Source organism: Lonchura striata, chromosome 3 (genome assembly GCF_050655825.1).
Source record: "Lonchura striata isolate lonStrDom1 chromosome 3, ASM5065582v1, whole genome shotgun sequence".
NCBI lineage: Eukaryota > Metazoa > Chordata > Aves > Passeriformes > Estrildidae > Lonchura > Lonchura striata.
The window spans coordinates 61954220-61981383 of record NC_140705.1 but is presented as its reverse complement, the minus strand read 5'-3'; the positions used below and the strand labels follow the sequence as shown (position 1 = coordinate 61981383).

Sequence of the window (27164 nt, the reverse complement as noted above, 5' to 3'; positions counted from 1 at the left end):
AACCATTTAATGAACAAGCTAATTAAAGAATGGCAGCAGAATGTAGGCCCAGGTCTGCACCCCTGGCATCTAACTTGGGGGTTGGAGGCACACCAACACTGAGGACTGAGAAAGAAAGGTTAGGAGTGTGGTTAATACACACTTGCTGCCGGACTCTGTGCCTCAGCTTACCCTCCAGAGGCGAGCACAGTTTACAGCGTGCAGCTGGCTGCCGACATCCAGCGCCGGCGCCCGGGCACCAGCCCTGCCAGCCCTGCCAGCGCAGGAGCCCCTCCGGCAGCGGCACCGCGCAGCAGGCGCAGAATTGCTCCTGAACAGCTCCCAGCGCTGACAGCCTGGCTGCCTCAACCGTCAGCTGCATGGCAGTAATTCCTCAGGATTCCGATTATTGATCAGGGCCTCTCTGGGCTAAGCGCCGTGCAAGCGCACAATGAGAGCGGGGTTGTTTTTCTCCCTGAATGGCTGTACAGGTTCCTGCAACACGCACTCACATGAGCGTTCACTCTGAGGGAACATTCCCTCACGAACAAGAGGTCACAGGGAATATTGCTGCAAAAATGTGTGCTTTGCTTTCCTGCTTCGACTGCTGTATAAATTAGGATCCAAATCATGTAATGAGAGATTAAATTTACAGTGCAGCACAAGATAAACAAATGAATCAAGGGTGATTTAATCAAATACTGCACCATTTTACATGCTCAAAGCAATTCAGCACAGCTATCACTCCTGGCATTTCAATTTCTGTCACTGTGTAAGACTAAATCAATATTAACAATGCTGGCATAACACAAATGATAATAGCTTAAAACTCACATTTTTCTGACAGAATTAAAATTTGATCTCCTAACTTGGATTGCAGAGGTTCTTCCTAGAGTCTGTTAGTTGCACTATGTGATAGACACAATATTCTTCAACTCCTACTCTTTTCATGGTAATATCAACAAAAAGAAAATGATATATTAGAATACAGGTGTATCTCAAAAGCACTTCAAAGATCAGGACAAAGACTCTGAAGACTTCAGGCCTCTCATGGGTCAAATACTTATTCATATTAACAAGTCTGCAATTTCATTGATGGGCTTCAGCTTTTTTAATTTAGCAAGTCGTCTGTTATGAAGCCATCAAAGAGCAATTTTTAAGCATTTGTTCAACTCCTCATAAATCACAAGTCATCACCTTAAAGAACTCTGTAAAAGATTTTTTTATGGCTAGACAGTATTGCAATATAATTAGGAGAATCAAAGAATTTTTAAAGTGGTCCTGAAGCAACTAAAAGATAGCTGCACAAATAAGTGCAGAAATATTAAAACAGTAAACAAAGAAGAATAATTTACTTGCTCTTTGCAAAGATATCATATTGCATTCTTTATTCCAGTTCTGGAAAACAAGCCACTGATGACCAGGAACAATTGATTTTCCTTCACAGATGTTTTCTAATTACTTCTGAACACTTGAAGTTCCAGTGCTGTGACTCAGTTGTAGAAGGAGTCCCTTCAGTTGGTTTCCTTATTGCAGCAAGTGTCCTCTTGGCTGCTACCCACACGTGTATCAAAAGTCTGGGGTGCTCTCATGGTGGTGCTGCCCTTTAGGTATGCTGAATGAGCCAGATATTTTACCCTGCAACAGACTACAATGAAATGCACAAGCCATTAACACAGATGCACTTGCAGGACTTTTTCTTTCCTGCACCATCTGGTTCAGTATTCCTAAATTGTATGTATCATTCATTAACCTCTGAAAGCTTCAACTTATTATATACTCATATGAATATACACACACATACATACATGTGTGTGTATAAAGTATGTGTGTACTTTAGAGAGAGATAAATGCACATGTACATTAATAACTATAGATGCTGTAAGGTCAAGGATTCAAAAATCACATTAAGAAAGACTGAGGGAATCTGATGATGTTCTGAATACTTTTTAAGTAAAACATGCAAAAAGTGACAGGGAGAGGCACACGTAAAGTTCAGAAAAAGAACTTTAGAGATACTATGGACTTTTTAAGGTATTATGTACAATTGTGAAATAAGCATAGTAACAAGGGGTTTTTGGCTCTGCATTGTTCTTACTTGTGTCTTTTTAATTCTGGAAATTCAACAGCTATTTTGTGCTCAGAGATCTTTTATCCTTTTACTCCAGCAGAGACTAATGCCATATTTCTGCAGCTTCATACTGCAAAAATTTCTACAGTACTGTATCTTGTTCTGCATTACTTATCATTTCTGCAGTACTCTATCTTATTCTATATGCCAATCCTGATATGCAAACAGCAAAATTATTTAATTTTACCTACTTCCAAAACCCTTAACCTATACAGAAATACCTGATGAATTAGATTGAAATATAAAGACTCAGATCTCATTTTATAGTAAACTATTCCTGAAATCTTGAAGAAGCAGATTCTAGCAGATCTTCAAAAACTCAGGCTGCACCAAGCAGATTTCCTAAAGCTCAGGAATGCACTGGGTTGAGGGTTCAGGCATATGGTTTTAAAGCACAGGAATCAGCTGGAGTGAGATGGGAAAGGACCTGCCAAAGAAAAGTGTTAGGATTCTTAGAGTTTTATTTTATTAATTTTATTTGAATAAAAAGAGACAAGTGTATTTTTTGCCAGCTAATGAGCAATTATATTGCTCATGACCACCACGCTAAGTGCTAAGTGTTTTCTGAAATTTTGGATATAAATATAATTTATGTCTTATTTGTTGACCTATAACAGTGAAAGGCTAAGCAGCTGTGTTCTGATTTATTTCTACATACAATAAGGAATAAAACTGTTATCAAAAATGTTATTTTCTGCTACATGCTGGACTTTTTTTTAATAGGTGATTACTATTGTTAATAATATTGCAGGATCTTTCTCTTTCTCCAGGTTCTATGTAAATTTAAGAGTGAATTTGTGGTAATATGTTCAGCTTCCTACAAAATACCAGATTTAATAGATTGGATTTAGAATTTAACTGTAACTTTATGCTTTGTTTGACTCTTTTTCCTTCTTCTTCTAGGAAAAAGCATACCTCCAAATGCAGTTACTAATCCAACATGTGAAGTAATGATCTATTGCAGTCCTTATTCTATAAGATATACTTTGACAGTATTTGTAATTTCTTGTAGTCTTTCGTCATCTATTCAGTACATGCCATTGTAAGGATCAAATAAATGCTGATCTTGTTTCTCCTCAACTATATGGTTCAAATAAAAGCATGCATTTCAGTCAAGGGAAACATTTGTTCTTTTTAGTTCTTGCTGGATTTGAGGAAATAGTATTTATTTCCACAAAAAATGCTTTCTTTCAGAAGACAACAGAGCATTTTGGTTTCTATCCCTATTGCCTACTTCCAATTGAATTTTATTTCTTTTTACCTCTCTTTCTTTGGAGTCAGAAATAGACCAGAAAGTTCCAAGGATCCAAACAACCATTTTTTTACCTGAATCTGCTGTGTTTAGTGACCAGGGGTCTGGAAACTCTGATGCCTCTCTTGTTTGTACCCAGCAGCTGCTTTGAGTCTGATGGGATCAGCCAGCTAAAAGCGAAGGTGGAGCTGGAGAAATTTGAGTATAGAGGCAAATTTAATTGAATGCTATTGCAAACCTCTAAAGGAGAACTAGAAGAATTTGAATCAAGCATTCCAGATTAATGTTGCAGTAGGAACTTTGAACAAGGCCTTTAAAATCAGTTTCTAGATTGGCACATGGATTAAACTAAAGCCTTAAATGAAATGAGTTCAGAATGCAATTATTGAATGTAATGAATTTCAATTTCTAATGAGCAGAAAAATGACAAATCTAGTCAAATCAAAGTGACTATTTGGTATTGTCCACAATATTCTATAGATGAGATTGAAGTTGTAACTTTGTTCTGTGTCACAATCACAATCTCTACTCTTTAATCCTTTTCCCCTCATGCTCATTCTCAGTCCTATGGTGAGTCACTTACACTTACATAATATAAATATTTCAATCACTTAACTATGATTATTTTTAAAGCCATTGCTGAAATAGAAATGAGTATCTCCCAGCACTGTGTATTCCTATAAGGCCCTTATAATCAGGATGATCGCTTAATTAGCACGTTTGTTTCCACTAGGGTATACCAATTAAGAGATATAACCACACTGCTGTACATTCCTATTAATGCTTTTCTACATTTAAAGTAAGATCACACATTTCAGCAGGTGTAACTTTTAATGGTAACGGAAGATTTTCCAAAGGATATTGAGTTATTTTGCCATCTGTTTCTTATGCTGGTATTCTTAAATTACTAGAAACTAGACATTAGGTGGGGGGTTTTATACAGCTTCCAGAATATTAGCTTTATTTTATAGTTTTCACAGATACATTCAGGCTAATATTTTAATAAAAATACAGCTGTCCTGACTAATGACTCCTCAGAAGTGCTATTTTCACAGATCTGACATCCCAAGTCATTTTGTGTGCATATTGTACTAGGTAGTTACAGTAGAAATATGTTTTCTGAAAAATTAATAAGTAGTATCCTTTGCTTCTCTCTACTCTGAACATAAAGCTCAAAGCTTCTTCTGCCTTTTCTATTTTTAATGCTGTAAAATGTTTGATTGTGTTCATTATGACCTCACTAAAAATATATACAAATAATGCAAAGTTTACATTTACTTCCAATGAATATTGAGCAGAGCAGAGTTATCTAAATTGTTATGCTGTCTTCACTACTATTTAAATTTATCGTGTCACATTCTTATATCTCACTTTAAAATCTGTTTCATACTGTGAGACTTGATTTTCTTCTAGAAGGACAAACTTCAAAAAAGGAGGTTTTAAACACTCTGAAGTGTTTAATACATAAAGTATTCACAGAAGTGTCCATTAACAATGTCTAATTATTCTGAAATTTGCATTAACAAAAGTAACTGGAATATATTGAAAAATTGCTTTTAAATATGTGTGTACATTTCCCATTGTAGTGGTATAAAGAATATTCATGATTTTCAACTAGATTTCTGCTAATTGCTCTGTTATACACCTACTTAATTCATTTAGAATTATTATGTCTACATAAGACACTATTAAAAGCCCAATATTGGAAGTCTCAAGCACAATTTCTGCAATATCTTAGTGTCTCATGTCTCCCATTTTAGGTCTGAGTCTGGAGCAATCACAGTATGTTTTGTAGTTATTTTTTTAGCAATTTTGCAGCATTACAACTGGTAGAAGGCTTTCCAAACCATTCTCTTCAATAATAACAACTTAGTTAGTGGGCATTTCTGATCATTCTTCTATTTTTGTAATGGGTGTGATGCTGAGTTAAAGTGAGTAGCAATTTTCATAAATTCACAACTCCAGGAGTTGATATTTCAAGAAGAAACAGAAAATAAAGAATTGTGTGACACAATCGATTCTCCTTCTCTTTCCATAGTACTTTTCAACTGAAACAAATTTATAAAAATAAAATTCCCTTTTTATTCAATTTTCCAATACCTTTTGATTTATTTCACTCTTTTTGTGAAGTACATATATGTGCTGAGGACTACATAGTCATTTTTCTGCAAAGCCTGTCACTGTAAAATTGTTTTTGCTTGCTGTTTTGCCAAAATAAAAGTATTAATTTTGGACCAGAAGAAGTTTTCCCTTAAACTTGGATTGCATTTATTTCTTCAAGATTAAAAAAAAAAAAAAAAAAGAAGAATGTTTTTTCTCAGAACAAATTGGAGTGAATTATTTTTGGGGGTTTTGGGGTGGGTTGAGGACTTCTGGGTTTTTGGTTTTGTTTTGGTTTCTTTTATGCAAGAATTTCACAAAAACTTTGTGTCTGTACTCTGGTACAGACAGAGAAGCAAAGACTTACTATTTGGTTGGGGGGATGCTAAAACTGAGCATTCTGCATCAGGTCTGACTCTCTCCAAATAGAGAGGGATTTTCTTTCCAAAATATTCACATGTGAATGCTCACTAGAGCCTTGACACAAGTAGACAGTCTTACTCCAGGAGGTTTCCTTTTTCATCAAGAGCTCAGTCTCAGAGCTGCAAGACCTGGATAAGATTTTACCTACAGATAAAGCTCAGACAGTCAATTTTCAGTCTACTTCCCAGTCCCTGACTCCATATAGAAAATATTTTGGGACTCAATGAAGAAATTAGTATGTATCAAAACATTTCACCTTAACATATTTAATCTAAACAGACTGGTAGTTCAGGACAATAGCGATTTTAATTGGTATTAATTCCCAAATTAAGAATCCTGAATGTAGGCACCTTTTGGTAAGGATACACATGTGCAGTAAGTGGTTGACCTTCAGTTAATAGAATTAACAGCAGTCTAGGGCTCAGCTCAATTGCTTAGGCATTGTCATCTAGTGCCAATAGAAGCAGTCCCCATTTTCCCAATAAGTATCCAAATCCCACAGCCACAGAGCTATGAAACTTTCTTAAATCCTGTGTTATCACTCTCATCCCCATATTGAATTGTGCCTCTGATCAATTGAATGGTGCCTCTGATCTTTATATGTGTCAGAACACAAAGAGTGATTTAGGTCATCCTAAAGCAAACACCAAGCAGCAGCCTGCTTAAGCTCAGGCTTACCCTAGTTCTTGGTTTCTACTTCTCCGGGATATATTGTCATGCAAATAATTCAATTTTAAACAACAGGCATAGAATCCTTTATAATTATGCCTCATTCAATTGCTGCTTGTCATGTCAAACACAGGCCAAAAAATGAAGGATAAGACACCAAATGGGAAAGAGCCAGCATATATTTTCTAAGAAGAATGGATTCAGCAGCATGAACAGTGAAAAAAAAAAAAAAGACATAAAACACCATCCTTGCAGACAAATAATTTGTTATAGGCTTATAGTGACAATTTTTTGTTCTGTAAATTTTTGAGAATGGTTTTCAAATGCAATTTTTAATGAAAATAACACAGGAAGATATATTAATTCTGGTGGTTTCAAGGTGCATCATATTCTGAAGTTCTCCAAAATCATACATGTCGCAATCTTTAAAAAAGCCCAAACCAAAGCCACACAGGTAAGGCATACTGGAACACAGAATAGTTTCTAGTATTTAATAACACATAGGAAAGAAACTGGAAGACTGATACAAAGGCTCAGTGTGGGCATGTTGTGTTGAATCTGAATAGTTGTGCCCTGGCAGCCAGGAGGGACAACCATGTCCTGGGGGCCATCAGGCACAGCATGTCCAACTGGATAAGGGAGGGGATTGTCCATCTCTGCTCTGAGCTGGGGCAGGCTCACCTCCAGCACTGCAGGCAGTTTTGGGAACCACAATATAAAAAAGACATTAAACTATTAAAGAATGTCCAAATGAGGCCCAAGAAGGTGGTGAACAGCCTTGACAGGAATCCATATGAGGAGTAGCTGAGGTCAATTGATTTGTCCAGCTTGGAGGAAACCTCTTGCAATCTACAGCTTCCTTGTGAGGGAAAAAGGAAGGGCATCTCTTCGCTCTTGCAACCAGTGATATGACTCAAGGCAACAGCATGAAACTGAGTCAGAGGAGGTTTAGGTAGGATATCAGGAAAAGGTTCTTCACCTAGAGGGTGATTGAGCACAGGAACAGGCTCCCCAAGGAAGTGATCAGCCTCCAAACCTGTGAGAGTTCAAGGAGCATTTGGACAATGCTCTTGGGCACAGGATGTGACTGTTGGATGTCCTGTGCAGAGGTAGGAATTGGACTCAATGATCCTGATGGGTCCCTTTCAACTCAGCATATTTTGTAACTATGATAAATGTCTCCAAAACTGGTCAGATTTCTGTATTTTTACTAGGAAAGACATGAATAAGGACTACCTATCTGATTGACAAAAATTGCTATGCTAAGGCATATGATGCTACTTTTGAGGAGTCATTTCTAGTGAACAATTGTTCTGTATGAAGTCAATATTCCAGTATGGATTTGTAACCTGAAATTAAATATTCACAGGATATGAGAAAGATCCATCTGTGTAACTGCTACTTCTTAGAAGGGAAACTTTGGGAACTTTCGCAAGGAGTTTTAACACAATTCATAGCAGTATAGAAATGCAGGTTTTTTTCCTACCTTTTCAACAGAAATTAATAAAAAACCCTGATATTTTCATCTACTTACTATACCACTGTTGGAACTCAAAATGTCTCTCAGACATTTTTAGAGGTTCCAGGCCTTAGTCAGAAGCATTTTAGACCCTGGCAGGCAACTGGAAACAGCTGTGATTTTGAGTTTGAGCCATGGAATGAGTTACCAACTTTGAAGGTGGAACAAACAGTCATAAAGGGTTAGATAGTATAGTAGAAGTAATTACAAAGTAGAGGGGAAAATTTTTTAGTGTTGTACAGGGGGGTTTTAGCGCCTGTACAGGGGGGTTTTTACTTTGTACATGGGGGTCAGAAGTTCTAAGATGGAGGAAAGTGGATTGATCCCACTGAAAGACAACTACACTGTAATCAGCTGACATTTCCATCTTCTTACAAGCACTGAAGCCTGCTTTGCAAAAGCATGAAGAATTTTACCATTCACAGGGGTTTTTTTGTGGCACTTTGCTGGATTCTTTGCAAATGGTTCAGTTTTGCAGCATTATTTCAAGAAGTGGGAACACAGGAATTGTGAATGGCATTCCAATATTAAAACCTCTCTAAATTTTACAAGAAAAATTTCAGTGTCTTGCTTCTGCTCTTCCCATTAGTCTTGCCACAGCATCTCACTGACAAGAGACATTAAGTCATTTGTCCACTATGGCTCTTATTTCCTCTCTGGATCTTGATTTTTACTAGACAGCTCTGTCTTCAGTATAAATTTCCTGCACCACTTACTACAAGACATTTGACTTCTTATTTGATTCTGTTGAATCTGGCTGTGCGTAAATGGTCCCATTTTACTCAGAAATCATTCATCAACTCTATTTCTGCATCTTCATCTTTATTACAAATTGCTCCAATCTGTTCAACATCCATCAGTTCTATCCACGATTTCCTTTTTTTTTTCTGAACCATTTCTAGGTATGCTGCATAATGGTTGGATGTTAAATAACCTAATATTTGTCGAGTTCTACTGGAAAACGTAGTGCTTGCTCCCTGTTGACACATACACTTTTGAGGTTCATCCACTGGATTTTCTTATGTGATCTGTTGATATCGTGTAGAGTTCTGGGTCACACTGTGTCCTATGCATATCATGGTCAAAGTATAAAATATCTGCACTTTTACTTTTTCTAGACAAATTTTTTTTCATCAAACATTACAATCAGGTTTATTTGACTAAATCTCCTATCACTGAATTTCTTATCAGTGAATTTTATACCAGCATTGCCACTATTGCTTAGGACTAATATAAGGCTTACCAGCTACTTACTATAACGGAGTAACAATTCTTCAAACTGCTGGAATTTTCTTGTTTCGAGATTTATTAAAATGAACATCAGAGAAGCAGACATTTCCTCAGCCAATTTTTAAGGACTCTTGAATATTATCTTAATTGAATATATTTATTCATGGTAGATGATGCTTGAAGTTTAGCAGCATGAAGTGCTGTGATTTTCCATCACTTTTATATCCTAAAATGTAAAATATGCTCTCATTTTTTTTTTCTGAGAAATGAAGTCACTACCTCACAGGGAGACAAGATAAAGGCATCAGGTCCTCACAGCAGGAACCAGGCTCTGTTGCTGCCACAAAGATGAGAATATAACTTGACTGGAGTAGGACAGCAGTTTTAAGTTACTCTGAAAGGATCTCTGGAAACAACAAAAAGTCTCAGTTTTTCATCAGTATCTTGTTCAGTATTGCCATTTTCCTAAGTTTGGAACCATAACCTCAGCCCTTTTCTCACTTAGCTCTTTCTGAATTGATAATAGACAGTCTCTGACATTTTGCTATCATTGCACAGCTAGTTTATCCTTCGTTTTTTGTGTTTCATTTTCTTGGTTGCTATACTAAGCAGGGATATTTATAATGAATATGCTCTCTTTTTCATTTATTGAACTCCTAGTAATGATTTTGTCATACCTAGCTTGCAATGAATACTGCTTTAAGATGGTAATATCAGTCAAATAATTATTCTGGTATCCTTACATTTCCTTATCAGTTTTCAAAATTTCATCCTTTCTAATTATTATTTTGCTGGCTATTGTCTGTTCTCATCCATGTTTCTCATCTATATAATAAATATATGTACAGATAAAATAATATTTATGTACATCTACTATGAAATAAATATAAGATAGATAGTTAGTTAGATAGATAGATAGATAGATAGATAGATAGATAGATAGATAGTTTCTATCTCCTGACTTGCCTTCTTTTGCTAATGAGCTTTTACAAAAAATTGCTCTTAATTCTTATGGAACCATACTTTTTTGCATGCCAACTCATCCTTTTCAAAAGCTCCCTACATGCATCCATATTTCTCTCACAGTCTATCACCTTTGCTTTCTTACAGACAATTCCTATCATATTAATCACAATCCTTTAAAAAAAAATCTATCTATAGTGTCTGACAGAAGATCTTGAATGCTGAAAGGTGATCATATCAGAAGACTAATACTACTAATAGTATAAACTATTATCATCTTTCCTCTGGAGTACAGCTCCCAAGATCACTTAAGGTGTTATTTCTGATGAAAACCCCCAAAACACAATTTGAAGAAAAGATGTTTTCCTGCTTTTATAAGCTTACATGTAAAATAATAAATAAATAAATAGTCAGTTATTTTAAACTGGGAATCCCAGTCAAAAGACTTTATTTCAGCTTTATGACACAAGGAAGGCCCTGATGAGCTATTTGCACTCTGGCTTCTCTATTACATAGTGCATAAAATGATAAATGCATAAGTGCAAGGGCTCAACAACTCCCAGTTTTGCAAAAAAAATCTAAATTCTTAAATTTTTCCAAGTTTTAGCAAATTGTAGGAAGAAAATAATACAGAAAATAGTAAAAAGAGGCACTAGCCAGATATATTAATAAAATGTATAGGTTTGGAAACCTAAGTTGTTTTGTCCATGTATTGCCAACTGAGAAAAAAATTGACATGGACTGTAATGTCTATGAGGGGCTGATTCCAATGATGGAAATTAGTTTAGCTTTTGAGAAGTATTGTGCTCTTGAGTAATTGGTTTATATTTTATTTAAGTAATAAAGAAATCCATTTTACCTAGGTTTGTGCAAATATATTTAGAATAGAATGTATAACCTTGATGGCTATTTAGGAAAACATAATCAAGTTGTTACATTCAGATCATTTTCTGTACTGAATTGATGGATCAGTAGATAAAGCTTCAATTACAGTCACAGAATTGTCATTTTAATTGGAAAATTACATAGGCAGTGTTCACTATGACCAGAAAAAATTAGACTAATGAAAGCAACAACTAAGCCATTTTTGAGATTATGCACTAGTATTAATTAAAGAAAGCATCTTTTTCATTATAGCTATTAGAATGTCTTTCAAGGGCTGCATTATAAAGACTGCCTTTTGATGGTCTGGGAAATACAGACTAGAGGCAGGAAGCTAACATTTGGTCCACATTATGAGTTGTATCTATTATTTGACATGGGAATTTTAGAACTATCATCTATTGAGCATAACTGTTTGAGTCAGATGCTTTACAAATTTAGGAGAGAAGAACCTTAATGCCTTAGTGCAATAATAAATATTTGTACACTTTAAAGGTAGAAAAAAGTGGTTTCAATTTCAAAAATGTCTAAGGATTCTCTAACTCAACTCCATAAAGGTTGGTACCCCTAGGCAGTTTTGAAGAATATCCAGCATAGTAGTAGTGTTATGTCTTAGAAATTTTAAGAGAAAGTGAGACACACAAAAACAGGCAAGATCCTCTATAGCATATGAATTGCTTACCTGTGCTTACAGGTTTAGCATAGCCCAACTACACCAAGACTCTTTGCAGTCTTTAAGAGATCACTCTTGTATTTTTAGAACCTACAGTAAAAAAATTGAAGTTTGGAAAACTGTAAACATTGGCAACTTGATCTAAAATTATTTAAGATATAGGTGACTTTTGTCACCTATATCTTAAATAATGTTTAGTGAAACAGTTACACATATGCATTCCAAATTGTATAATATTGATATAAGTCAAATCATACTCCAAATCTTGGAGTCTGGGAGGATAGATGAAAATAAGATGACATTTAGAGACATATGGTATTTATATTTGGAAATCTTTATGTTTTAGGAATATTTTGATTTAAGAAAAAAATCTGAAATACAAACAGAAGATGAACTAAAGATGGCAAATGCATCTTAAAATTGGGACACCAGATGAGACTTTCTCCCTGCCAATGAGGTAAGGAGTACCGGAACAGCACCTCCCTGTTGATACCATGTTAGCTTAATAGTTACTATTATAAATTGAACTTCTTATATTTTCTTGCTCAGATTGGGGCTGTACCTGGCTTTGTGAGCAGAAGGTAAAATAAGTTTGTGATTCACAGAGCACCTAGTTTCACTTTGTACATTTTCAACATTTCAATCAATAGTTGCTACAGACCTGTGTGTATCTACTCTTTAACATGCAAAGAATGTCGGCAACATAGTGAAAATTGTAGCAGTAAAGGTGTTTAATACTAAAAAGTTCTTGGGAAGGAGATTCCATTTTCATGAAAAACACTGCTAGATGGATGTCCAAGAGATATAGAGTGGTAAGAGTCAGGTTTTCCATAGGAAAAATATGAAGAATGCATTCCTCATGTTTTCGCAGTAACAGAAAGAAGGTTCTGCTTTTATGAGTGTCTGTGAAAGCAGCTTCTTTCTGCATGCTTCTCATTCCAGTTCTGTCTACTTTTCATTTATGACAACAAACATAATGGACCATCTAAGCTCAGAATTTACCTTTTTACTTTTCTGTTTTCTGCATCCTGGAGTTCTTGAAGCTCCTCTTGGAAATAGAATATTTATATTTTTTTTATTTTTTTCATCTTCTCCTCAGCCAAACTGTTCTACCTTTGTTCCCTGTGATATTATAGAATTGCTATTAGTAGGACTTTGTCATAGGAATTCTTCCCTTTACAATACTGATTGTGTAAGTAGAAAGCAAGAATTATATGAAAAGAAAGCATGATTTATGCTTTAGACAGTTAAAACTGCCTACAGGAAATTAATTTATCCCCATCTACATGAGAATATCCTGGCATAGTCTTTGATAAGTCACCTAGAGCTTCCAAATGATCATATTCTTTTAGTGTCCACAAAAATTTCATATCTGTTTTTCAGAAACACCATTCCCTACATCTGTTATTCAACTGAGCACAATTTGTGCTTTGGGCAAATAATGCTGTGATGCAATAAGTTGTGAAACAAATCAGGCCATCTTCAATTAGGGAATTCAAAATGACAGCAATCTTAAAAAAAAAAAATCATGGATCTTACCACCTTGTCTATTAAAAGTGAATAACTATATTTCATGTCACAAAAATACCAAGAAGATTAATAAATTATTCCTTTGATACATTCAAACACTGCAGCAGTGTCATGGAAATATGAGAATATTAATAATTCTGTATTCAGAGACTCAATTAAATCATATGCAGTAAACAAAGCATGGTGCCGAGCCCTGAACAAAGGGAGTGCAATGAGAGCCTGATCTATTTCTCATCTGCTGAGCATGAGCTTTCCCAAGCAATACAGAATCTGAGAGACAGTCAGAAATAGTACAGTGTTTAAATAACAAATGATGTATACCCTGCATTATTGTCAGCATTCATTCTGACATTTCCTAAATTTAGACTTCTTGGCTTTTAACCCCAGTCTTCTCTAACATATTTTGGATGCATTCTAGCAAAAGTAATCCTAAATGCCTTAGTCAGTGTAGTCCTATTGTAGTCCTACCAGGCTGCACAAAAACAGTGAGACAATGACTGTCCTTAAGATGTTTTCTGTATAAATAGATGCAGTTTTTTGAGAGTGCTTTTCATATTTAGGACTTTTTGGTTTTTTTAAATAAGAACAATGTTTGGATTTTTTTCTCTTGCTAATGCTTTCAAAGTGGCATAGAGACTAGGGCAGCCAAGTGTCTCCACCAAAACAGCTTTCTAAAGGATTGGCTTACAGTGGGATTCTCAGCCAGAGGTCAGAGTGTTACAGCCACCTTGCCCTGATCATATTGCTGAAAGGGAAAGGAGTCTCCTCTAAATCCTTGATAGACAAGGCAGGGTCCTGGCAGTGGAAGAGAAGGTTCTGGTATAAAAAAGATGGTGATTTTCTCAGCTATAAATAATTGAATCTTACATGTTTTAGTGCAGACATTTGAATGTTGCTGGAGAAATATTTTCTGTAGGATTAATGAATTCCACCTAGCCCTTACAGACAGCCTTTAGCCGAATAGTTTGTGCACACAAACTGAGCAGTCTTATTCTTGCTGATTGATTTTCAAATTGATATTGACTTTCCAATTCACATTCCCCTCACTGAGTACCTTCCATTCATCCATCTATCGTATTTCTACCTTGCTCATCACTGTAGCCTGTCAAGGCCTTACATAAATCATCTAAGGCATAATCATATAGCAGATACCTATGCAAATGACCATTCTGTTTGCCAGTCCCCATAATCTAGTAACTTTAAAAAGCACAAAAAACTGTAATCCCTTCCTTTCTCTTGGCATTTTGCTATACAATCTATTAATTGTGATCTATTTGCCTATTTTAACCTTCCTTTAACCTTCCTGTTTTATTTACTGGGAATAAAAATAATTCTTTGGTTGAAACAGAGCATTATAACATTTGTGTAACAATATAACATCATGTGTAACAATACTGAACTGTAGAGCAGTACATAGAACAGTGCATCTAGACTGACTAAAACAAAACAAAACAAAACAAAACAGAACAAAACAAACCACAAAACAACCAACCTCTTCCAGAATTTCAGTTAATAATTTTTCCTGTGAGAATGAATTAAACTTGCAACAAAAAGAATATAATGTTATTGCAGTATTTGTGATAAATTGCTACAGATTAAGTTTCAAGAATAAAACACAGAAGATACAAGAAAAACATGTATGTATTGAATTGGAGTGTATCCTTTACATTAGCATGACATTAATACATATTTTCTGGTGTGGAATTTTGCTGAGCATTTTTTTGTTTACGAACTACAAAGAATTTATAAGCAGAACATCCATTTAAAAAATAAAAAGTGCTAGTTAAGAAAAACAACTTTGTTCTCAATATGATAGGTAACCATGAATATTTGGTATTTTTCTGTTTCTTTCAATTAATAAGTGTTACAATTTAATACAAATATTTTTCTTACAATGTCCTTCCAATGCATTTCTTTTCTTTGGAGAAAAAATTGTTTCTCAGTGATTCATTTTGTCCATTTTTGAGAAAATTTTTACACCTCATTTTTTAAATTTTAGATTTCAATTAGTATGTATTTTAAATTATTTTACTGAGCCAGTAGGTAGTCATGTGTATTTCCTACTACAATGAATTTAAAAAACATTTCAGAAAACTAAGTGCACATTTTCCAAACAGGGACAAAGACCACCCATAAAAAAGAAAGTGTGTGGATTTTAACTTTACCATTTAAAATTCCATAGTGTTCTCTCATCTTTATAAAAGGAGAACATCTTAAAAATAAAGTAAACTATAGAAGTTATAATGTAATTGAAATTAAATTTAATAATTATCTAAGCTTGAGGGAAATAAGGTAAGAAAGAAAAGAAAAAAACCACATCATATCTACTTAGTTATTTTCAATTATAAATTTGCTAACAAGAAGTAACCAAAATATCTACAGATGTCCTGAAACTGCTTCTTTAGTCAGAACATGAAATCCCAAAAATTCCTTCATTTTTTAACTGTTTGTCAAGTGTGTAGTGAATGGTGGTGGGTTTTTTTTTTTTGCCATCAAATAATCTGTTACCCAATAGTAGAATACTTGAATCATTGTTAAAAATTTTATTTTCCATCACAGACAGAAATACCTAGTCTGATATATATTTGTTACATGAGTCCTAGAGATACAGTAAAAAGTCATTGTCTAATTAACTGCCAGCTGTTACCGCAACAAAAATGATCACAGTTCCTCTTTGTGCTTTGCCTTTCACCAAATTCTAAACTTAGGCTGAGTCATTCTTCTGCCTCTCAGAGGGACCGGGTGTGTGGAAAGTGGCTGCCCCTGTAGGAGAGAATGACTGGTGCACGACAGAGACAAACTGCCCTAAGAAGGGTCAGTCTCTGGTCTCTGCCCTGGGAATTATCCCTGAGTGCTTTAATCTGCCAATTGATGGCACCAACAGCAATCAACGGAAAGAGAAACAGGCCCTGTGCAGAATATCTGCCTTTTTTCTCTTCATTTATGTAACAGAAAAAAACCTGATTTGGCTTTTCATCCTGAAGTGGAAAAATTCCATTTTCCCCCCTAAGTTTCTGATAAGCTTTAACCCAAAGAACTGGGTTAAACTCAGAAAGGAACTGTTGGTCCAGGAACTGAAGGATGAAAGTTTCAGACATTTTTTCTTCGAGCTGTTTTATCTAGAAAAGCTCAAATTTCTCAAACTTGCCTCCTGCTCAGCAACCTGATCTTTCCATTCCTGATTTTAGGTATATAATTTCTCTTGTACTTTTTTAAAGGAGGTATATAAATCTTCACAAGGGTCTTGGGTCCTATCTCAAGTTGGATACCTTTATCCTTGAGTAGACCACAGTTGTACAGACTATCTGTATCAAAAACCAGCGGTGGATAAATTGTTCTTATGACAGCCATGTTTATTTATTTCTAATAAAAGCATTTTTTCAACTACAGTCAGTCATACCTGACTACACTGTGGGACTTCTCTGAGGATATACTTAGGGCTCTGCAAGATCAGTTCTCACACCTTCATGAAATGAGTGAAATTTTTGTCCTGATGACAAAGAACATTTTTCGGATAGTGTTTTGTTAGTTGCAATTTCAAGTATTTCTATTTCTGTCTTGGTGCATTTTTAATATTTGTCACTTTCATTCCAGTTGAAGGACACTTCTTCAATGATGTTGCTAAACTTGTTAGGTAAGTGCATTTTTGATATGTGATATTCTTGTGTAAAGTAAATTTATCTACATTCAATGTGAATTTCTGACATGCAGCATCACAGATACTGACAAATGATTGATTAGATCTGACAAAGATGAAGTAAACTGGACATAAAGCATCTATACTTCACTGTCAATACTTTGCTGTGCAGCTGGGAAGATAATTTATCTACTTTCAACTTTGTTAGTTTATTTCTCATTTACAATTATAAATAAAATTCAAATGTTTCTCTTTGTTTTGCTTTACCTTTCTCTGCTCCTACTGGTGCTGTCTTACCATGTTCTGTACTGAAGTTTTAGAAATATATGTTCAGGAACATTCAGCATTTACTAACCCTGCCTAAAATTTATTCCCTTACATAGTGAGAAATGGAAAATATTTAGTTAAGCTCCAAAATACTCAACATTTCATGAAAAAAGAAAAAAAAATTCTAGTTGAAAAAAAAATTTACAATATTTCCAAGTACCTAACTTAAAAGAGCAAAAATATTTGTATTGCACACATTGATAGATAAACATTAACTTTGTACCAGACGCTGCCCAATATTACTCCTATGGAAACAAACTCCTCAAAACAATACATTTGTTTGGAATTACATCCAATATTAATAGGCAATGAGTGTGTGGGCTCTAGGAACTTAAAGTACATTGTATTTCTCTCTGAATTTCCTAGTTTATTGCAGTAACAGTACCTCACACCTTGTTTTATTGGCAAGTTCTGTTGCAGAGCATAATTAAATCAATAAGTATATGGGCATGACAGAATGTTCTGTTAAGTTTCAAGCTGAGGAAATATAAATTGACTATGAGCTATTTGTAGAAAAAGGGGAAACTTTTCTTAAGGACACAACTTTCATAGCCTAAAAAGCTATCACCAAGTTTATCTTAGGTATGGATGGCTGCATCTGTAATGGTTAACTAGCTTTAAAAAAAACCCTAAGGTCTAGATTTTTGCCTGTAAGTATTTAGAACAGAGCCATTCCCGTTTTTATATCAAAATAAATAGGTTTAATTTTTTTTAATTGTAGAGAGAGTTCAATTGCAAAGCTTTTTTTCCCCTTTCACATTTATTTTTTTGTTTGTCTTTGTTTTTATTTTCTTTTTTAATGCACATAATCTTTCATCAGACATTTCTTTGGCATGATACAGCAAGATTTAGATGCAGAACTGCCACTAAGCTAGTGGGAATTGCCAATTAAATCTAAGGCACAATATTGAGAGTCTATGTATCTAAGCACAGCTTCAAGTGTTTCCATATGGTGGAAAAACCTCCCTGAACCTGAGTGATATTTAAATTTGTACAATATAGCACTAGCAAAATACAGATAAAACTTTGTTGCTTTATTTAGAATATCATTATCCCCAGCAGGGTGACTGCCCACTCTCTTGGGACCAGAGTTTAAGATCAAGCCTGAGCATTCAGCTTTCTTAGGTAAATGGGTCTCATGTATAATTGATGTTGATAGCATTAATGAAGCACTCATTGTTTCTTTTTTTACTACCTGACTTCAGAATCACACTGACTGCAAACAATGAAAAAATCAAGTAACCAGCTCCCCTAGATTGGTTAATTGTTTCAGAGGAATGGAAAAGTAAAGGCCCTTCCAGTAGCATCAACAAACCTAATATAGGTTGGCACCAACTGGAAACAGTAATTTGACAAAATGAAGACTTTTCACTGTAAAAGTAAAAATTACCATGTATCCATCCAGAGAATTAGTCTCAATAAATTCAACAGCAAGTTGGTAGGCTCCTTCTGTAACAAAATTACTGAAATTTGCAGTTGACTGTGAAAACCAAAAAATGCTTACATTCGTTTTTGTCGGATAAATATTCTTGGACATTAGGTAAAGTAGCTAATAGCCCAAAAGAGAAAGCATTCTGAATTCATTTCTATTATTTATATCTTTATAGAATTGTCAAAAAGTTTCATTTGACAGTTTTAAAAAGGAATTCTGATTTTACATTTTTTGAAACAGTTTTAGCATGAAAACTGTGGTATAACCACTTATAAAAAGTGGTGGGAAATATTTCAGAATTATTTAAATTCTGATCAAAAAAAATCTTTTTTACTTTCCATTACACCTTAGTTATAAAACGTTCCAATACCTTTCTCCTTTTGCTCCTTTTGGGTGGAAAGTTGTGCCCTTGCAATTCTATATTTAGTGACAGTAACTGAATATAAACTAAAAGTATTCTCAAAATATATTTCATTACCTTCAGATCATCATTTCCAGTCCCTGTTAATTGTAAAAGCATAAATATACATTATTAGCTGCAATCTAACTTAAGCATTATACAATATGAAACAGTGCCAAGTCCAAGAGGACTATAAAGATGAAGATTTTTTGACATATCACTGAAAAAATGAAACTGAGAAAGCCTCTTCAGGTTTCCATGTAAAAAGAATCATTAAATAGAAAATCATAAAGGAAGTTTCTTTTCCCAGCCATTCCTGCTTGAATAGTAAAATAAGAAAATTTTCTTGTACATCTCTACATACTTAATGCATAGTGTACCAGTGTGGGAACACTACTTCTTGTACTACAGAGAATTCCTGTTAATTACACACAGTTCAAGTGTTAATTGAAGCACTTTAGTGCTTCATTTGTACTCTAGAGTCTCTGGCTGCATCCATTTGAACTCCCTGTCTACTTAAGAGGAAGCATTGAAGCCTTCAATGAAAACTAGAAATCTAGAGGTAAGTCTAGAAACAAGTAGTAAAGAAAATGTGGGGAGGAAGGCAAAAGAAAGACTAAAAAAAAAATGGAAAAAAAGAAAAAGCACCCTGGTGTCTTTAGCTTTTGAAAACTTTGGAATCTGCCAGTCGCTAGAAAGTTAAATTTCAAACGCTCACCATGAAATATCAAAGCTGCAAAGTTGCTACTCAAGATACCACAACAAAATTATTGTATTCTCAGCCATAATAAATAATACTTTCAATTAGACTAATAGGAATATATGGGAAAAATGTACAATGTTTTGAGAAAACTTCTTCAAATCACCTCGTCTTACAATTATACCAATAGATTTAATAAATAATAAAAAAATTACCTCCACCTTTTATGTGCCTGTTCTTAGACCACCACAGCTACAAATGCACTGCTACTACTGAAGGATAGCAGTAGTATATTCCAGTGGTACCACTTATATTAAGCACAAGATATTAAAAATGCAACTATATCAGAAGTTCCAAAAATCAGTTTTATTTAAATGTAAATTAAAAAAACTCTTCTTTCCTCCAATCTAACAGAATTGCATAGTCCACTGATTTTAATTAAGATGGGAAAACTGTTTTGATAAAAGAAGAAATGACCCCAACATGTGCTCAAAACTTCAAATGAAACTACTTATGAAGTGAATAGAAGAGAAAAATTATAGCTGAAGTTAACTTTTCCTTTATGCTGTTTTTATACTTTTTTTATCTTTCTTTCTTTTCTTCTTTCCTTTTTTGTTCCTTTTGGTATTTATGAACTGAAAAGCCCAAACTTCTCTAAATCTCCTTCTATGAGTATGAATACAGAAAGTATAAGTATACAAAACCATAAAAAGATTAATTGTAAATAAAGAATGTTTTCTGACTCTTTTGCATAAACATTTCATTCAAAACCACACTTAGTACATACAAAAACAAAATCCCAAAGACACTCCTTATTGTAATACAGCCATTTCTGTTTAAGAATTCTATATGATCAAGAAAGTGAAGAGCTGTACACAGGAATTGATAAGCAACCCCAAAGTGCTCACAATATAAGCAAAGTTGGCTCAACATAGTTTTCCCAGAACAGTTGAATACAGCCAAGGCTTCAGCAGTCAGACTTCTTGATTACCAAGATCTTGATACATGTTCTTGATGCCAGGGCAGCCTGGACTGTGGATATCTTTGCTGCTGTTCCTAAAATTTTTCAAATTCTCTGAGAAAGTTTTGCTTTATTGGGTTATGATTTTTTTTTTCTACTCAGAAAACCAACCCACAAGAGAAAATAGATACTTAAAACACCTTTGAGGATAATAGCCACAGAGACAATGGCATTCTGCATATGCAGATGATGACTCAAACAAGAATAAAAACATTTCTTTTTCTCTATATACACTTCATGTCAGCACATGTGTATGCTTTATTAGAAGAATTAAATCCTACATTTTTAAGAATTTATTGAAAAACAAACTATTTTTTAAATGAGTCAATCAGTAGAAAGAGGTCTGGATGCGAAAGACACATATAGCTGCATAATTTGGAATGACAGTGGATAATATCCTCTGCATATCACTAGGAGGAGAAACATAGCCCTTACTTTCCTAATATATTTATAAGTAGTGAAATTGTAGAAGCCTGAATTATCAGGGATGAATTAAAGTACAAAGGTCTGACTGAAAATATGCACACTCGTATAGATTGTACTTGAAAGTATTGTGGTATTACTTCCTGGAAATTGATTTAATGATCCATTTTCATAAGACCCAAAACAAGTATCAGATAACTACCTACTTTAGCAAATGACTAGAAGTATCCAATATTTCACTAATGGTAGCTGCAGTATAATGCAACTTGTGTTGTGTATAAATCTATTAAAATGCTAATTGTTTCATCAGGCTATTGCTAGCACTAGTTGCCTCTGCCAATACAATATTAGCATCTCTATTTGAGTCTTTCTTAGAATTAGGGAGTCAATTATAATACCCTTAAGATCCATCAAAGGTAATTGAATGAGGTATATTTAATTGACGTGTTCTGAAGAACATAAATGTATACTGGGATTCTGGTTTTTAGGAATCTGTTTTCTTTGGATTGAACTTTGCCCTTTTGGGATGTCTCTAAAGGCATTTCCTTGGGAAAGTCTTGTGGAGAATAGGAATGTAATACAGTCTTCTACAGTGCTGCTGTCTCTCCAGGACTCAGTGATGTGTATCTAAATCTCTCTAACACTCATTCTGTACAGTCACTGATGTATTTGCAGTTCTGTACAGCAGCTGCTGACACATAACCAGTTATTTCACAATGAAACCTATAATAACTGTTTCTTTCCAAGAGAAATTTTGTCAAAACTGGCACCTAGATACTATGATTGCTGTGATACAAACATCTGAGAGAGGGAAAACTAGCCTGAGCACTACACTCATTCTTCTATAGAAGTATGTGTGCAAACACATGAATGTCTAAAGTTATAGTGGTTTCTCACACATTTTAATTTTTTTTTAATACTGAACAGTGTTACATTTACAGCATTTCACAGTTCAGTCTTTTCTGGTCTAATACCTAATGACTTTTCTCTAAAAAGCAGGGTAAGTAGACTACAGCTATATTTAACCTCATCAAGAAAGTGTAATGTAAACACAAATGTTGGCTAAAAGCATATGGTAAACTTCAGTGAAGGAACTGCATTCTCCTGTTATTGCAACTCTTCTGCAGTTTATTTTGCTCAGTGATTTTGTTGTGTCTGAAATAGCTGTATAATTTGTGCACATGCATCTTCAAACCAGAAGCATAACCTGTGGCTGCACATTTTGAATAGATGGATCTGCTACAGAATATAGGTTCATACAGAGTATTTTAAACAAAGAGGAACATACTGTGCCTGTACTACCAAATAGGTACTCTTTTTGACATTAACTTTGTCCCAAATGCAGGCTTTGGTGAGAATTGTCTTTGGTGAGAATGCAACAAAACCCATGATCTTAATGAAGAAACATATAAAACTAAGAAGCATAAACTACAGTGAAGCTTTTAAACTGGAAACACACACACAAAAAAAACCCATTTTAAAGGCCTCAAAAGTTCTGTTACCCAATAGTAGGAAACAGATAAATGATGCTAACTAAGTGACTTCCCAACTCTAAACTTTGTGGACTCAGTAATGTGGTTTGCTACTGGGCAACAAAATGTTATTGCCATGGAGTGTTTCTCAACTAGAAGTTCTGTGATAACAAATGTTCTGGTTCATGGGAAGTACTGAAGGTTGAAAAACATAAGCTATACAAAACATTTGGGAACACAGCTATTTTCTCTGCATGAATGTTTCCTTTGCTTATATGTTCTCCATCACTTAATTCCTGTAATGCTGGCCAAGTTCAGAAGGGGTAAACATTACCCAAGTCTCAACATGTAGCTCTTCCTCATGCCTGCACAGCTCTGCAAGGCTATTTACAGACATCTGCACCTTTTAATCCTTTTTCTCTAGTCCTGGTCATTTACATTCCTTGAGGATTTTTCAGTCCATTAAATATGACCTTTCAATGTTCTGTTGGAGTTTTATAATACAGTTAATGCATTACTTTTTCCTCAGGGACAAAGTGTACGGAAACAGCCCATGTGCTACCGAAAACAATGGTTTTTTCCTCCTTTAACTGGAAAGATTTTAAATTGCGTCTCAGTATCTAAAGGTACTATGACTGTTTCAAGAAGCTTTACAGTCACACAGGACTCAATACACAATCTGAGGCTTTATTCTCTTCAAGCAGAGCAGTTTCCTCTTAAGAGTTGTTTATAGGTACATCATCACTTTATACTTCCACTACCGTGGATAATCTTTTGAATACCCATGGATAACCACGGATGATTGTTCGAATATCAGTAATAAGCAATTAAAAATAATAAGACTAATTATAACAGCAAATATATCAATAAATGTAAATTAAATACCAGGTTGTGTCTGTAGTATTTGAGTAACTGGAAAATGCTTATGGCTTGGCACAAGAGATGCAGAAAGAAGCACTAAAACTCATAGAGAAATGTTGTTTATACTTCACTGCTTGCTTGGCTGGTGTGGTATTGGGAAATACGTGTTTAAGATAAAGGTGTCTACAAACCCTTTGTGCAAGGACTATGTTGACTTATTCAGCCTACTCACATGAATGATGGATTTTCCACAAAATTAAAACATAGGTCACCCATGACAGTACTTGATTCTAAAATTTTGAAATTTTCCACATAGTATGGCAATCTTGACTTTCAGAATCTGACATCAAAGACCCTGATAAATTCAGAAGTTTCCCTAATTTGCAAGGCAGAAGGTCAAAAGCAAACAGGCAACAGTTTCTCCTGGAAAAGAACAGAAGTTAGTTTTTTCTACCTTCTGTGTCCATTGTAATTTATCAGGTTAAAAAATAGTCCTTGATTTAAGGCCCTGGACAATATCTGTGAAATGCAGCCTGTAGGCTAAGCAGAGCATCTGCCTCCCAGGAGAGTGGGGCAGGATGCTTACTGCAAAGTGCAAGTTATACTCAGTGTACCATCAGCTGGGTGCATTGTGCCAGCAGCAAACTCCTGGGAGTTGGAACAGTGCATGAGTCAACTGCACAATATTTTTTTTTTCTCCTTTTCTAATCTTGCTGTCTTCTATTGTACTTCTATGCATAATAAGCATTTCTTAAGCTCTTGGCTCTGCCTTACAGCAGATGGCTCATGGAGACTTTAGCCCCCTGTTTCTGTTGACTCTTGCAGGCACTGAGAGTTTTGTCTGTGACTAAGCAAATCTAAAAGTAACTTCCTTTATATGAGGTGTTGTCAAAGATATTAATTTATTTCTGAGCTGCTGCAGAATGTTTTCCCAACTTGCTCAATTTGGAACATCTAGGAGAGCAAATCTTTCTCATTTCCAGTAGCGTGATCATACTTGCTCTGCAAAAATAGAAACACTGACTCTGTGAGCGGTTGGATTGGCATCAGTTGTCCAATAAGCACAGTTCAGCACTCCATTCTGTAATGCTGGGTCTCTAACTAGAACAGATGATGCCAGAGAAATGTATTGACTAGGCCAGGATATTATTTTCCTTTGCACAAAAAGAACTACAAAAACATTATTTCCAGTATGCAGAAAGCAACCTGATTTAATGGCTGTGCATGTCTACAATATGTTGCTGCTACTGAGAACAAAATGGGTAAGGTAGAACTGCATGTCTGAAAGATGCCGTGATGTCTCAGTGGGTCCCAGTAGGCAGAGTATGATCTACATGTGGTGTTCTATGAAGCCTGCAAATGTTTCTGAAACATCATGTTGGTGATGTGTCTGGTTTCTGAATGAACAAACAAGCAGAAATTCAATATGGATGTAGAGTCAAGTACTTATTAATAACCATAGTTATCTCAAATATGAAAGGGCAGCTGCAAATGTTGTTAAGGAGTTGCCTGTTTTTATCCATTAAAGAAGCAAATCTCTTTCCTGTGCCATTTGTTACATGAGTCACATTGTGTCTGGTTAGATCAGCCTGTGTTGTATCAAAAATGCACACTATGTGTGCTGACAAAGCCCAAAGCAATACAGTACAGGATACATTTTCAGCCTAATAAGTGGGAAGCTACAGCTATGTCTTCTACCAACAATGACATGCATTGTATTTGCTTTGCAACATGCAGCTTTTCACTGTGGGTTAAATGTGCTGTAGGCAGAAGTTACCTGAGTAGAATGCAATAGGCCTTGAAAATGAGTGTGTACACAAACCTGTAATATGGTCAGGAGAAATGACATATCCTCACTGTATTCAGTATTGGTATAATTATTATAGGTGTTCAATATACTATTTTGTACACAGTTCCTGATGTAGCCATTACATTATTGCAAGCTCTCTAATATAGGAAAATATAAGGTTTAAGGGTTGGAATTCTCACATATTAGATAATGTTGTAAATCCTGCTCCAGAAATAATTCTTAGTTAATAGGATTGAAGAGGGACACAGTTCAGTGAACTCCAGGCACATAAGGTGGGAATACCACCTGTTTACACATGTGTTCTCCCCCTACCTATCCCACAAATCTCCTTTCCCTCTTAATAATTTCAACATTCTCTGTACTTATTGCTTAAATGTTTTCCCTCTTTTCTTAATTTTACTTCATGTGTCACCTAACCTCATAATAATCCATCTTTAAAAAGAAAACTTTATTGAAAATATCAACTCCTTTTTTTCCTAGACTTGAGTAGGCAATAGTGATACTATAATTCTTGTTTATCTATTAGGTATTTCACTAATACTAAGGAAGAAAGTGAACTTAAAGCCCCACAATATGAGTTCCATTTAAGAGTAATCATCTTCCTTTTATTTCCTTCTTATCTTCTTTCTTAGTTTTCTCCTATACTTTGACTACGTCTCTTTGGCGAAGGAACTATATTTTTATTCCTTTCAGCTACACCTGGCATATGTATGCTGTATCTAATAAGTAATGTCAAATAGCTCTTGTCTCTACTATTACCATTCCAGTCATCTTCCAAACCATATGTCTCACTCACAGGTTTCTGAGGTCAGAAGCACTAAAAGGCACTCAGATATAAGCATAGCTCAATTAGAGAACGCATCTAGGAAGGAGCTGCCAGGAACTTCCAACACTTCTGCAGAATCTGGTGAAATTCTGCCATCATTCAGGGCTATCCTGAATGATTGCTTTGCCATCATTCAGGATAGCCCTGAATGATGGCAAAGCAAACTATGAAATATAGCACACATACACCCATAAGAAAACACATGTAGATGCAATCAGCTGTGTTTGCTGCTCTTGTGACCAATGGATTCTTATCATTGCTTTAGAAAGCAGCCCTTTAGATGGCTCTTCCCTAAGGAAATCCGATAATATGTGTCCTTTAGGAAGACAACTTTTGTCCAGAATAATTTTGTGTGGTATGGAGTTCCAAACTTTTCAGTATATTTCTAAAACATTTGTTTTCTTCATCATCAGGATATCTTCTACCTATAAAGGAGAAATTTCAGCACATGAAAGAGTGAAACTTTGGATATTCATATGAATTTGCAACCATTATGCTAATCAGCAAGTAAAAACAACATAATCCCTTGATCCATATTAAACAAGTGTTCTCAGCAAGCAAAGCCTTTTCATCTCAGAAAATGGACACATTTCTGAGGCTTAGAGTGTACAAATGTCCTTTCCTGGTCGTCATGAAAAGCAATATTTTTTTTAGTAAGCACTTCTTATTTGCTATTAAAACACTATTTTGTTTAATATATTTAAATTTCATTTTAAAAATAGGACAATCCTTGCAACATGTTTAATTTTGAAAATTTTGTCATCATATTCCAATTTATGATAATTAATATGAATAAATTAAATCAGTCACTGTAAGACTATTTATTTCCTTCCAAAAGGGAAAAAAGTCATTTATGTATATTTATGACTATATTTGAACTTGCTTTATAAAATTTCTTTACGTG

The 27164-nt window shown here is 34.9% G+C and overlaps 1 long non-coding RNA gene across 6 annotated transcripts in view; it reads left to right on the top strand.

Annotated features, from left to right (window-relative positions):
- The window catches only part of LOC146767920 (uncharacterized), a 124688-nt gene that overhangs the window by 39746 nt on the left and 57778 nt on the right, over positions 1-27164 (top strand). For 3 of the 6 annotated variants that reach the window (XR_014953793.1, XR_014953792.1, XR_014953790.1), the window contains exons 2-3: positions 12168-12278; positions 16946-19709. This is a non-coding gene — a long non-coding RNA (uncharacterized LOC146767920). The remainder of the gene's footprint in view (positions 1-12167; positions 12279-16945; positions 19710-27164) is intronic. The other 3 variants (XR_014953795.1, XR_014953791.1, XR_014953794.1) reach the window with 2 other exon arrangements.